At 37.7% G+C, this 13,711-nt stretch overlaps 1 protein-coding gene and 15 non-coding genes across 16 annotated transcripts in view; 15 read left to right on the forward strand and 1 right to left on the reverse strand.

The window, feature by feature from the left end:
- LOC142351429 (uncharacterized) overlaps positions 1 to 13,711 on the reverse strand; it is a 239,390-nt gene that overhangs the window by 130,591 nt on the left and 95,088 nt on the right. The window lies entirely within an intron of this gene.
- Trnav-aac (transfer RNA valine (anticodon AAC)) lies at positions 88 to 160 on the forward strand. Its single transcript has one exon. It is a non-coding gene; the product is annotated as a tRNA-Val (tRNA).
- Positions 466 to 538, forward strand: Trnav-uac (transfer RNA valine (anticodon UAC)). Its single transcript has one exon. It is a non-coding gene; the product is annotated as a tRNA-Val (tRNA).
- On the forward strand, positions 844 to 916 carry Trnav-aac (transfer RNA valine (anticodon AAC)). Its single transcript has one exon. It is a non-coding gene; the product is annotated as a tRNA-Val (tRNA).
- Positions 1,222 to 1,294, forward strand: Trnav-uac (transfer RNA valine (anticodon UAC)). The gene has a single exon. It is a non-coding gene; the product is annotated as a tRNA-Val (tRNA).
- Trnav-aac (transfer RNA valine (anticodon AAC)) lies at positions 1,790 to 1,862 on the forward strand. The gene has a single exon. It is a non-coding gene; the product is annotated as a tRNA-Val (tRNA).
- Trnav-aac (transfer RNA valine (anticodon AAC)) lies at positions 2,546 to 2,618 on the forward strand. The gene has a single exon. It is a non-coding gene; the product is annotated as a tRNA-Val (tRNA).
- Trnav-aac (transfer RNA valine (anticodon AAC)) lies at positions 5,364 to 5,436 on the forward strand. Its single transcript has one exon. It is a non-coding gene; the product is annotated as a tRNA-Val (tRNA).
- On the forward strand, positions 5,741 to 5,813 carry Trnav-uac (transfer RNA valine (anticodon UAC)). Its single transcript has one exon. It is a non-coding gene; the product is annotated as a tRNA-Val (tRNA).
- Trnav-aac (transfer RNA valine (anticodon AAC)) lies at positions 6,494 to 6,566 on the forward strand. The gene has a single exon. It is a non-coding gene; the product is annotated as a tRNA-Val (tRNA).
- Trnav-aac (transfer RNA valine (anticodon AAC)) lies at positions 7,438 to 7,510 on the forward strand. Its single transcript has one exon. It is a non-coding gene; the product is annotated as a tRNA-Val (tRNA).
- Trnav-uac (transfer RNA valine (anticodon UAC)) lies at positions 10,261 to 10,333 on the forward strand. The gene has a single exon. It is a non-coding gene; the product is annotated as a tRNA-Val (tRNA).
- Positions 11,015 to 11,087, forward strand: Trnav-uac (transfer RNA valine (anticodon UAC)). The gene has a single exon. It is a non-coding gene; the product is annotated as a tRNA-Val (tRNA).
- On the forward strand, positions 11,580 to 11,652 carry Trnai-uau (transfer RNA isoleucine (anticodon UAU)). The gene has a single exon. It is a non-coding gene; the product is annotated as a tRNA-Ile (tRNA).
- Trnav-uac (transfer RNA valine (anticodon UAC)) lies at positions 12,517 to 12,589 on the forward strand. The gene has a single exon. It is a non-coding gene; the product is annotated as a tRNA-Val (tRNA).
- Trnav-uac (transfer RNA valine (anticodon UAC)) lies at positions 13,274 to 13,346 on the forward strand. Its single transcript has one exon. It is a non-coding gene; the product is annotated as a tRNA-Val (tRNA).

Here is a 13,711-nt window from a genome sequence, read left to right on the forward strand (position 1 = left end):
TTACCTGATTAAAACTAAGATCAAGCATTTTATTTCTAATCAATCCAACATTTGATATGAAATTACTGCTCGAAGAACTAATCGCAAGGTGCTGTGGTGTAGCGGTTATCACGTCTGCTTAACACGCAGAAGATGTCTAGTTCAAGCCTGGACAGCATCAAGGCAAGTTTTTGACAAAATGATGTTTTTTTACCTGATTAAAACTAAGATCAAGCATTTCATTTCTAATCAATCCATCATTTGATATGAAATTACTGCTCGAAGAACTAATCGGAAGGTGCAGTGGTGTAGCGGTTATCACGTCTGCTTAACACACAGAAGGTTTCAAGTTCAAGCCTGGACAGCAGCAAGGAAAGTTTTTGACAAAATGATCTTTTTTTACCTGATTAAAACTAAGATCAAGCATTTTATTTCTAATCAATCCAACATTTGATATGAAATTACTGCTCGAAGATCTAACCGCAAGGTGCTGTGGTGTAGTGGTTATCACGTCTGCTGTACATGCAGAGGGTCTCCAGTTCAAGCCTGGACAGCATCAAGGCAAGTTTTCGACAAAATGATGTTTTTTTACCTGACTAAAACTAAGATCAAACATTTTATTTCTAATCAATTCAACATTTGATATGAAATTACTGCTCGAAGAACTAATCGCAAGGTGCTGTGGTGTAGCGGTTATCACGTCTGCATAACATGCAGAAGGTCTCCAGTTCCAGCCTGGACAGCATCAAGGCAAGTTTTTGACAAAATGATGTTTTTTTACCTGATTAAAACTAAGATCAAGCATTTTATTTCTAATCAATCCAACATTTGATATGAAATTACTGCTCGAAGAACTAATCGCAAGGTGCTGTGGTGTAGCGGTTATCACGTCTGCTTAACACGCAGAAGATGTCTAGTTCAAGCCTGGACAGCATCAAGGCAAGTTTTTGACAAAATGATGTTTTTTTACCTGATTAAAACTAAGATCAAGCATTTCATTTCTAATCAATCCATCATTTGATATGAAATTACTGCTCGAAGAACTAATCGGAAGGTGCAGTGGTGTAGCGGTTATCACGTCTGCTTAACACACAGAAGGTTTCAAGTTCAAGCCTGGACAGCAGCAAGGAAAGTTTTTGACAAAATGATCTTTTTTTACCTGATTAAAACTAAGATCAAGCATTTTATTTCTAATCAATCCAACATTTGATATGAAATTACTGCTCGAAGATCTAACCGCAAGGTGCTGTGGTGTAGTGGTTATCACGTCTGCTGTACATGCAGAGGGTCTCCAGTTCAAGCCTGGACAGCATCAAGGCAAGTTTTCGACAAAATGATGTTTTTTTACCTGACTAAAACTAAGATCAAACATTTTATTTCTAATCAATTCAACATTTGATATGAAATTACTGCTCGAAGAACTAATCGCAAGGTGCTGTGGTGTAGCGGTTATCACGTCTGCATAACATGCAGAAGGTCTCCAGTTCCAGCCTGGACAGCATCAAGGCGAGTTTTTGACAAAATGATGTTTTTTTTACCTGATTAAAACTAAGCTCAAGCATTTTATTTCTAATCAATGCAACATTTGAAATGAAATTACTGCTCGAAGCACTAATTGCAAGGTGCTGTGGTGTAGTGGTTAACACGTCTGCTTTATACTTAGAGGGTCTCCAGTTCAAGCCTGGACAGCATCAAGGCAAGTTTTTGACAAAATGATGTTTTTTTACCTGATTAAAACTAAGATCAAGCATTTTATTTCTAATCAATCCAACATTTGATATGAAATTACTGCTCGAAGAACTAATCGCAAGGTGCTGTGGTGTAGCGGTTATCACGTCTGCTTAACACGCAGAAAGTCTCCAGTTCAAGCCTGGACAGCATCAAGGCAAGTTTTTGACAAAATGATGTTCTTTTACCTGATTAAAACTAAGATCAAGCATTTTATTTCTAATCATTCCAACATTTCATATGAAATAACTGCTTCGAAGTACTAATCGCAAGTTGCTGTGTTGTAGCGGTTATCACGTCTGATTAACACGCAGAAGATCTCCAGTTCAAGCCTGGACAGCATCAAGGCAAGTTTTTGACAAAATGATGTTCTTTTACCGGATTAAAACTAAGATCAAGCATTTTATTTCCAATCAATTCAATATTTGATATGAAATTACTGCTCGAAGAACTAACCCCAAGTTGCTGTGGTGTAGCGGTTATCAGGTCTGCTTAACACGCAGAAGGTCTCCAGTTCAAGCCTGGACAGCATCAAGGCAAGTTTTTGACAAAATGATGTTTTTTTACCTGATTAAAACTAAGATCAAGTATTTTATTTCTAATCAATCCAACATTTGATATGAAGTTACTGCTCAAAGGACTAATCGCAAGGTGCTGTGGCGTAACGGTTATCATTGCCGCTAAACAGGCAGAGGTTCTCCAGTTCTAGCCTGGACAGCATCAAGGCAAGTTTTTGACAAAATGATGTTTTTTACCTGATTAAAATTAAGATCAAGCATTTTAATTCTAGTCAATCCAACATTTGATATGAATTTACTGCTCGAAGAACTAATCGCATAGTGCTGTGGTGTAGCGGTTATCACGTCTGCTTAACACGCAGAAGGTGTCCAGTTCAAGCCTGGACAGCATCAAGGCAAGTTTTTGACAAAATGATGTTTTTTTACCTGATTAAAACTAAGATCAAGCATTTTATTTCTAATCAATCCAACATTTGATATGAAATTACTGCTCAAAGGACTAATCTTAAGGTCTGTGGTGTAGTGGTTATCCCTCTGCATTACACGCAGAGGGTCTTAAGTTTAAGCCTGGACAGCATCAAGCTAATTTTTTCACAGAATGATGTCTTTACTTGATTAAAAATAAAATCAAGCATCTTATATCTGGTCAATTCAGCATTTGATATGAAATTACTGCTTCGAAGTACTAATCACAAGGTGCTGTGGTGAAGCGGTTATCACGTGTGATTAACACGCAGAAGGACTCCAGTTCAAACCTAGACAGCATCAAGAAAAGGTTGAGACAAAGGATGTCTGCTTGAGAAAAATTAAAATCATGCATTTTCTACTCAATCCAAAAAATTGATATGAAATTAGTACTCGAAGCATTTATCGCAAGGTGCTGTGGTGGTACGGTTATCACGTCTGCTTAACACGCAGAAGGTGTCCAGTTCAAGCCTGGACAGCATCAAGGCAAGTTTTTGACAAAATGATGTTTTTTTACCTGATTAAAACTAAGATCAAGCATTTTATTTCTAATCAATCCAACATTTGATATGAAATTACTGCTCAAAGGACTAATCTTAAGGTCTGTGGTGTAGTGGTTATCACGTCTGCTTTACAAGCAGAGAGTCTCCAGTTCAAGCCTGGACAGCATCAAGGCAAGTTAATTGACAAAATGATGTTTTTTTACCTGATTAAAATTAAAATCAAGCATTTTATTTCTAGTCAATCCAACATTTGACAGGAAATTACTGCTCAAAGTACTAATCTTAAGGTCTGTGGTGTAGTGGTTATCACGTCTGCTGTACACACAGAGGGTCGGCAGTTCAAGCCTGGACAGCATTAAGGCAAGTTTTTTGACAAAATGAAGATTTTTTACCTGATTAAAATTAAGATCAAGCATTTTATTTCTAGTCAATCCAACATTTGACAGGAAATAACTGCTGAAGGACTAATCTTAAGGTCTGTGGTGTAGTGGTTATCACGTCTGCGTTACACGCAGAAGGTCGTTAGTTCAAGCCTGGACAGCATCAAGGCAAGTTTTTTTGACAAAATGAAGTTTTTTTAACCTGATTAAAACTAAGATCAAGCATTTTATTTCTAGTCAATCCAACATTTGACAGGAAATTACTGCTCAAAGGACTAATCTTAAGGTCTGTGGTGTAGTGGTTATCACGCCTGCTTTACACGCAGAGGGTCTTCAGTTCAAGCCTGGACAGCATCAAGGCAAGTTTTGACAAAATGATGTTTTTTTACCTGAACAAAACTAAAATCAAGCATTTTATTTCTAATCAATCAAAGATTTGATATGAAATTACTGCTCGAAGAACTAATCACAAGGTGCTGTGATGTAGTCGTAATCACGTCTGCTTTACAGGCAGAGGGTCTCCAGTCCAAGCCTGGACAGCATCAAGGCAAGTTTTTGACAAAATGATGTTTTTTACCTGATTGAAACTAAGATCAAGCATTTTATTTCTAATCAATCCAATATTTGATATGAAATTACTGCTCGAAGAACTAATCGCAGGGTGCTGTGATGTAGCGGCTATCACGTCTGCTTAACACGCAGAAGGTCTCCAGTTCAAGCCTGGACAGCATCAAGGCAAGTTTTTGACAAAATGATGTTTTTTACCTGATTAAAACTAAGATCAAGCATTTTATTTCTAATCAATCCAACATTTGATATGAAATTACTGCTTGAAGAACTAATCACAAGGTGCTGTGATGTAGCGGTTATCACGTCTGCTTAACACGCAGAAGGTCTCCAGGTCAAGTCTGGACAGCATCAAGGCAAGTTTTTGACAAAATGATGTTTTTTACCTGATTAAAACTAAGATCAAGCATTTTATTTCTAATCAATCCAACATTTGATATGAAATTACTGCTCGAAGAACTAATCGCAAGGTGCTGTGGTGTAGTGGTTATCACGTCTGCTTTTACACGCAGAGGGTCTCCAGTTCAAGCCTCGACAGCATCAAGGCAAGTTATTGACAAAATGATGTTTTTTTACCTGATTAAAACTAAGATCAAGCATTTTATTTCTAATCAATCCAACATTTGATATGAAATTACTGCTCGAAGAACTAATCGCAAGGTGCTGTGATGTAGCGGCTATCACGTCTGCTTAACACGCAGAAGGTCTCCAGGTCAAGCCTTGACAGCATCAAGGCAAGTTTTTGACAAAATCATGTTTTTTACCTGATTAAAACTAAGATCAAGCATTTTATTTCAAATCAATCCAACATTTGATATGAAATTACTGCTCGAAGAACTAATCGCAAGGTTCTGTGATGTAGCGGTTATCACGTCTGCTTAACACGCAGAAGGTCTCCAGGTCAAGCCTGGACAGCATAAAGGCAAGTTTTTGACAAAATGATGTTTTTTACTGATTAAAACTAAGATCAAGCATTTTATTTCTAATCAATCGAACATTTGATATGAAATTACTGCTCGAAGAACTAACCGCAAGGTGCTGTGATGTAGTCGTTATCACGTCTGCTTTACACGCAGAGGGTCTGCAGTTCAAGCCTGGACAGCATCAAGGCAAGTTTTTGACAAAATGATGTTTTTTTACCTGATTAAAACTAAGATCAAGCACTTTATTTCTAATCAATCCAACATTTGATATGAAATTACTGCTCGAAGAACTAATCGCAAGGTGCTGTGGTGTAGCGGTTATCACGTCTGCTTAACACGCAGAAGATCTCTAGTTCAAGCCTGGACAGCATCAAGGCAAGTTTTTGACAAAATGATGTTTTTTTACCTGATTAAAACTAAGATCAAGCATTTCATTTCTAATCAATCCAACATTTGATATGAAATTACTGCTCGAAGAACTAATCGGAAGGTGCAGTGGTGTAGCGGTTATCACGTCTGCTTAACACACAGAAGGTTTCAAGTTCAAGCCTGGACAGCAGCAAGGCAAGTTTTTGACAAAATGATCTTTTTTACCTGATTAAAACTAAGATCAAGCATTTTATTTCTAATCAATCCAACATTTGATATGAAATTACTGCTCGAAGATCTAATCGCAAGGTGCTGTGGTGTAGTGGTTATCACGTCTGCTGTACACGCAGAGGGTCTCCAGTTCAAGCCTGGACAGCATCAAGGCAAGTTTTCGACAAAATGATGTTTTTTACCTGACTAAAACTAAGATCAAACATTTTATTTCTAATCAATTCAACATTTGATATGAAATTACTGCTCGAAGAACTAATCGCAAGGTGCTGTGGTGTAGCGGTTATCACGTCTGCATAACATGCAGAAGGTCTCCAGTTCCAGCCTGGACAGCATCAAGGCGAGTTTTTGACAAAATGATGTTTTTTTTACTTGATTAAAACTAAGCTCAAGCATTTTATTTCTAATCAATGCAACATTTGATATGAAATTACTGCTCGAAGCACTAATTGCAAGGTGCTGTGGTGTAGCGGTTATCACGTCTGCTTAACACACAGAAGGTTTCAAGTTCAAGCCTGGACAGCAGCAAGGCAAGTTTTTGACAAAATGATCTTTTTTACCTGATTAAAACTAAGATCAAGCATTTTATTTCTAATCAATCCAACATTTGACAGGAAATTACTGCTCAAGGACTAATCTGAAGGTCTGTGGTGTAGTGGTTATCACGTCTGCTTTACACGCAGAGGGGCTCCAGTTCAAGCCCGGACAGCATCAAGGCAAGTTTTTGACAAAATGATGTTTTTTTACCTGATTAAAACTAAGGTCAAGCATTTTATTTCTAATCAATCCAACATTTGATATGAAATTACTGCTCGAAGAACTAATCGCAAGGTGCTGTGGTGTAGCGGTTATCACGTCTGCTTAACACGCAGAAGGTCTGCAGTTCAAGCCTGGACAGCATCAAGGCGAGTTTTTGACAAAATGATGTTTTTTTACCTGATTAAAACTAAGATCAAGCATTTCATTTCTAATCAATCCAACATTTGATATGAAATTACTGCTCGAAGAACTAATCGGAAGGTGCAGTGGTGTAGCGGTTATCATGTCTGCTTAACACACAGAAGGTTTCAAGTTCAAGCCTGGACAGCAGCAAGGCAAGTTTTTGACAAAATGATCTTTTTTACCTGATTAAAACTAAGATCAAGCATTTTATTTCTAATCAATCCAACATTTGATATGAAATTACTGCTCGAAGATCTAATCGCAAGGTGCTGTGGTGTAGTGGTTATCACGTCTGCTGTACACGCAGAGGGTCTCCAGTTCAAGCTTGGACAGCATCAAGGCAAGTTTTCGACAAAATGATGTTTTTTTACCTGACTAAAACTAAGATCAAACATTTTATTTCTAATCAATTCAACATTTGATATGAAATTACTGCTCGAAGAACTAATCGCAAGGTGCTGTGGTGTAGCGGTTATCACGTCTGCATAACATGCAGAAGGTCTCCAGTTCCAGCCTGGACAGCATCAAGGCGAGTTTTTGACAAAATGATGTTTTTTTTACTTGATTAAAACTAAGCTCAAGCATTTTATTTCTAATCAATGCAACATTTGATATGAAATTACTGCTCGAAGCACTAATTGCAAGGTGCTGTGGTGTAGTGGTTAACACGTCTGCTTTATACTTAGAGGGTCTCCAGTTCAAGCCTGGACAGCATCAAGGCGAGTTTTTGACAAAATGATGTTTTTTACCTGATTAAAACTAAGATCAAGCATTTTATTTCTAATCAATCCAACATTTGATATGAAATTACTGCTCGAAAAACTAATCGCAAGGTGCTGTGGTGTAGCGGTTATCACGTCTGCTTAACACGCAGAAAGTCTCCAGTTCAAGCCTGGACAGCATCAAGGCAAGTTTTTGACAAAATGATGTTCTTTTACCTGATTAAAACTAAGATCAAGCATTTTATTTCTAATCATTCCAACATTTGATATGAAATAACTGCTTCGAAGTACTAATCGCAAGTTGCTGTGTTGTAGCGGTTATCACGTCTGATTAACACGCAGAAGATCTCCAGTTCAAGCCTGGACAGCATCAAGGCAAGTTTTTGACAAAATGATGTTCTTTTACCGGATTAAAACTAAGATCAAGCATTTTATTTCCAATCAATTCAACATTTGATATGAAATTACTGCTCGAAGAACTAATCCCAAGTTGCTGTGGTGTAGCGGTTATCAGGTCTGCTTAACACGCAGAAGGTCTCCAGTTCAAGCCTGGACAGCATCAAGGCAAGTTTTTGACAAAATGATGTTTTTTTACCTGATTAAAACTAAGATCAAGTATTTTATTTCTAATCAATCCAACATTTGATATGAAGTTACTGCTCAAAGGACTAATCGCAAGGTGCTGTGGCGTAACGGTTATCATTGCCGCTAACCAGGCAGAGGTTCTCCAGTTCTAGCCTGGACAGCATCAAGGCAAGTTTTTGACAAAATGATGTTTTTTTACCTGATTAAAATTAAGATCAAGCATTTTAATTCTAGTCAATCCAACATTTGATATGAATTTACTGCTCGAAGAACTAATCGCATAGTGCTGTGGTGTAGCGGTTATCACGTCTGCTTAACACGCAGAAGGTGTCCAGGTCAAGCCTGGACAGCATCAAGGCAAGTTTTTGACAAAATGATGTTTTTTTACCTGATTAAAACTAAGATCAAGCATTTTATTTCTAATCAATCCAACATTTGATATGAAATTACTGCTCAAAGGACTAATCTTAAGGTCTGTGGTGTAGTGGTTATCCCTCTGCATTACACGCAGAGGGTCTTAAGTTTAAGCCTGGACAGCATCAAGCTAATTTTTTCACAGAATGATGTCTTTACTTGATTAAAAATAAAATCAAGCATCTTATATCTGGTCAATTCAGCATTTGATATGAAATTACTGCTTCGAAGTACTAATCACAAGGTGCTGTGGTGAAGCGGTTATCACGTGTGATTAACACGCAGAAGGACTCCAGTTCAAACCTAGACAGCATCAAGAAAAGGTTGAGACAAAGGATGTCTGCTTGAGAAAAATTAAAATCATGCATTTTCTACTCAATCCAAAAAATTGATATGAAATTAGTACTCGAAGCATTTATCGCAAGGTGCTGTGGTGGTACGGTTATCACGTCTGCTTAACACGCAGAAGGTCGTCAGTTGAAGCCTGGACAGCATCAAGGCAAGTTTTTTGACAAAATGAAAATTTTTTTACCTGATTAAAATTAACATCAAGCATTTTATTTCTAGTCAATCCAACCTTTGACAGGAAATTACTGCTCAAAGGACTAATCTTAAGGTCTGTGGTGTAGTGGTTATCACGTCTGCTTTACAAGCAGAGAGTCTCCAGTTCAAGCCTGGACAGCATCAAGGCAAGTTAATTGACAAAATGATGTTTTTTTACCTGATTAAAATTAAGATCAAGCATTTTATTTCTAGTCAATCCAACATTTGACAGGAAATTACTGCTCAAAGTACTAATCTTAAGGTCTGTGGTGTAGTGGTTATCACGTCTGCTGTACACACAGAGGGTCGGCAGTTCAAGCCTGGACAGCATTAAGGCAAGTTTTTTGACAAAATGAAGATTTTTTACCTGATTAAAATTAAGATCAAGCATTTTATTTCTAGTCAATCCAACATTTGACAGGAAATAACTGCTGAAGGACTAATCTTAAGGTCTGTGGTGTAGTGGTTATCACGTCTGCGTTACACGCAGAAGGTCGTTAGTTCAAGCCTGGACAGCATCAAGGTAAGTTTTTTTGACAAAATGAAGTTTTTTTAACCTGATTAAAACTAAGATCAAGCATTTTATTTCTAGTCAATCCAACATTTGACAGGAAATTACTGCTCAAAGGACTACTCTTAAGGTCTGTGGTGTAGTGGTTATCACGCCTGCTTTACACGCAGAGGGTCTTCAGTTCAAGCCTGGACAGCATCAAGGCAAGTTTTGACAAAATGATGTTTTTTTACCTGAACAAAACTAAAATCAAGCATTTTATTTCTAATCAATCAAACATTTGATACAAAATTACTGCTCGAAGAACTAATCACAAGGTGCTGTGATGTAGTCGTAATCACGTCTGCTTTACAGGCAGAGGGTCTCCAGTCCAAGCCTGGACAGCATCAAGGCAAGTTTTTGACAAATTGATGTTTTTTACCTGATTGAAACTAAGATCAAGCATTTTATTTCTAATCAATCCAACATTTGATATGAAATTACTGCTCGAAGAACTAATCGCAAGGTGCTGTGATGTAGCGGCTATCACGTCTGCTTAACACGCAGAAGGTCTCCAGTTCAAGCCTGGACAGCATCAAGGCAAGTTTTTGACAAAATGATGTTTTTTACCTGATTAAAACTAAGATCAAGCATTTTATTTCTAATCAATCCAACATTTGATATGAAATTACTGCTCGAAGAACTAATCACAAGGTGCTGTGATGTAGCGGTTATCACGTCTGCTTAACACGCAGAAGGTCTCCAGGTCAAGCCTGGACAGCATCAAGGCAAGTTTTTGACAAAATGATGTTTTTTACCTGATTAAAACTAAGATCAAGCATTTTATTTCTAATCAATCCAACATTTGATATGAAATTACTGCTCGAAGAACTAATCGCAAGGTGCTGTGGTGTAGTGGTTATCACGTCTGCTTTACACGCAGAGGGTTTCCAGTTCAAGCCTCGACAGCATCAAGGCAAGTTTTTGACAAAATGATGTTTTTTTACCTGATTAAAACTAAGATCAAGCATTTTATTTCTAATCAATCCAACATTTGATATGAAATTACTGCTCGAAGAACTAATCGCAAGGTGCTGTGATGTAGCGGCTATCACGTCTGCTTAACACGCAGAAGGTCTCCAGGTCAAGCCTTGACAGCATCAAGGCAAGTTTTTGACAAAATCATGTTTTTTACCTGATTAAAACTAAGATCAAGCATTTTATTTCAAATCAATCCAACATTTGATATGAAATTAATGCTCGAAGAACTAATCGCAAGGTGCTGTGATGTAGCGGTTATCACGTCTGCTTAACACGCAGAAGGTCTCCAGGTCAAGCCTGGACAGCATAAAGGCAAGTTTTTGACAAAATGATGTTTTTTACTGATTAAAACTAAGATCAAGCATTTTATTTCTAATCAATCGAACATTTGATATGAAATTACTGCTCGAAGAACTAACCGCAAGGTGCTGTGATGTAGTCGTTATCACGTCTGCTTTACACGCAGAGGGTCTGCAGTTCAAGCCTGGACAGCATCAAGGCAAGTTTTTGAAAGACAAAATGTTTTTTTACCTGATTAAAACTAAATTCAAGCATATTATTTCTAATCAATCCAACATTTGATATGAAAATACTGCTCGAAGAACTAATCGCAAGGTGCTGTGGTGTAGTGGTTATCACGTCTGCTTTACACGCAGAGGGTCTCAAGTTCAAGCCTGGACAGCATCAAGGCAAGTTTTTGACAAAATGATGTTTTTTTACCTGATTAAAACTAAATTCAAGCATATTATTTCTAGTCAATCCAACATTTGATATGAAATTACTGCTCGAAGAACTAATCGCAAGGTGCTGTGGTGTAGTGGTTATTACGTCTGCTTTACACGCAGAGGGTCTGCAGTTCAAGCCTGGACAGCATCAAGGCAAGCTTTTGACAAAATGATGTTTTTTTACCTGATTAAAATTAAGATCAAGCATTTTATTTCTAGTCAATCCAACATTTGACAGGAAATTATTGCCCAAGGACTAATCATAAGGTCTGTGGTTTAGTGGTTATCACGTCTGCTTTACACGCAGAGGGTCTCCAGTTCAAGCCCGGACAGCATCAAGGCAAGTTTTTGACAAAATGATGTTTTTTTACCTGATTAAAACTAAGATCAAGCATTTTATTTCTAATCAATCCAACATTTAATATGAAATTACTGCTCGAAGCACTCATCGCAAGGTGCTGTGGTGTAGTGGTTATCACGTCTGCTTTATACGCAGAGGGTCTCCAGTTCAAGCCTGGACAGCATCAAGGCAAGTTTTTGACAAAATGATGATTTTTTACCTGATTAAAATTAAGATCAAGCATTTTATTTCTAGTCAATCCAACATTTGACAGGAAATTACTGCCCAAGGACTAATCATAAGGTCTGTGGATTAGTGGTTATCACGTCTGCTTTACACGCAGAGGGTCTCCAGTTCAAGCCCGGACAGCATCAAGGCAAGTTTTGACAAAATGATGTTTTTTTACCTGAACAAAACTAAAATCAAGCATTTTATTTCTAATCAATCAAACATTTGATATGAAATTACTGCTCGAAGAACTAATCGGAAGGTGCAGTGGTGTAGCGGTTATCACGTCTGCTTAACACGCAGATCTCTAGTTCAAGCCTGGACAGCATCAAGGCAAGTTTTTGACAAAATGATGTTTTTTTACCTGATTAAAACTAAGATCAAGCATTTTATTTCTAATCAATCCAACATTTGATATGAAATTACTGCTCGAAGAACTAATCGCAAGGTGCTGTGATGTAGCGGCTATCACGTCTGCTTAACACGCAGAAGGTCTCCAGCTCAAGCCTGGACAGCATCAAGGCAAGTTTTTGACAAAATGATGTTTTTTACCTGATTAAAACTAAGATCAAGCATTTTATTTCTAATCAATCCAACATTTGATATGAAATTACTGCTCGAAGAACTAATCACAAGGTGCTGTGATGTAGCGGTTATCGCGTCTGCTTAACACGCAGAAGGTCTCCAGGTCAAGCCTGGACAGCATCAAGGCAAGTTTTTGACAAAATGATGTTTTTTACCTGATTAAAACTAAGATCAAGCATTTTATTTCTAATCAATCCAACATTTGATATGAAATTACTGCTCGAAGAACTAATCGCAAGGTGCTGTGGTGTAGTGGTTATCACGTCTGCTTTACACGCAGAGGGATTCCAGTTCAAGCCTCGACAGCATCAAGGCAAGTTTTTGACAAAATGATGTTTTTTTACCTGATTAAAACTAAGATCAAGCATTTTATTTCTAATCGATCCAACATTTGATATGAAATTACTGCTCGAAGAACTAATCGCAAGGTGCTGTGATGTAGCGGCTATCACGTCTGCTTAACACGCAGAAGGTCTCCAGGTCAAGCCTTGACAGCATCAAGGCAAGTTTTTGACAAAATCATGTTTTTTACCTGATTAAAACTAAGATCAAGCATTTTATTTCAAATCAATCCAACATTTGATATGAAATTACTGCTCGAAGAACTAATCGCAAGGTGCTGTGATGTAGCGGTTATCACGTCTGCTTAACACGCAGAAGGTCTCCAGGTCAAGCCTGGACAGCATAAAGTCAAGTTTTTGACAAAATGATGTTTTTTACTGATTAAAACTAAGATTAAGCATTTTATTTCTAATCAATCGAACATTTGATATGAAATTACTGCTCGAAGAACTAACCGCAAGGTGCTGTGATGTAGTCGTTATCACGTCTGCTTTACACGCAGAGGGTCTGCAGTTCAAGCCTGGACAGCATCAAGGCAAGTTTTTGAAAGACAAAATGATGTTTTTTTACCTGATTAAAACTAAATTCAAGCATATTATTTCTAATCAATCCAACATTTGATATGAAAATACTGCTCGAAGAACTAATCGCAAGGTGCTGTGGTGTAGTGGTTATCACGTCTGCTTTACACGCAGAGGGTCTCAAGTTCAAGCCTGGACAGCATCAAGGCAAGTTTTTGACAAAATGATGTTTTTTTACCTGATTAAAACTAAATTCAAGCATATTATTTCTAGTCAATCCAACATTTGATATGAAATTACTGCTCGAAGAACTAATCGCAAGGTGCTGTGGTGTAGTGGTTATTACGTCTGCTTTACACGCAGAGGGTCTGCAGTTCAAGCCTGGACAGCATCAAGGCAAGTTTTTGACAAAATGATGTTTTTTTACCTGATTAAAATTAAGATCAAGCATTTTATTTCTAGTCAATCCAACATTTGACAGGAAATTATTGCCCAAGGACTAATCATAAGGTCTGTGGTTTAGTGGTTATCACGTCTGCTTTACACGCAGAGGGTCTCCAGTTCAAGCCC

The sequence above is a fragment of the Convolutriloba macropyga genome, chromosome 1 (assembly GCF_964194025.1).
Source record: "Convolutriloba macropyga chromosome 1, txConMacr16.3, whole genome shotgun sequence".
Classification (NCBI taxonomy): domain Eukaryota; kingdom Metazoa; phylum Xenacoelomorpha; order Acoela; family Convolutidae; genus Convolutriloba; species Convolutriloba macropyga.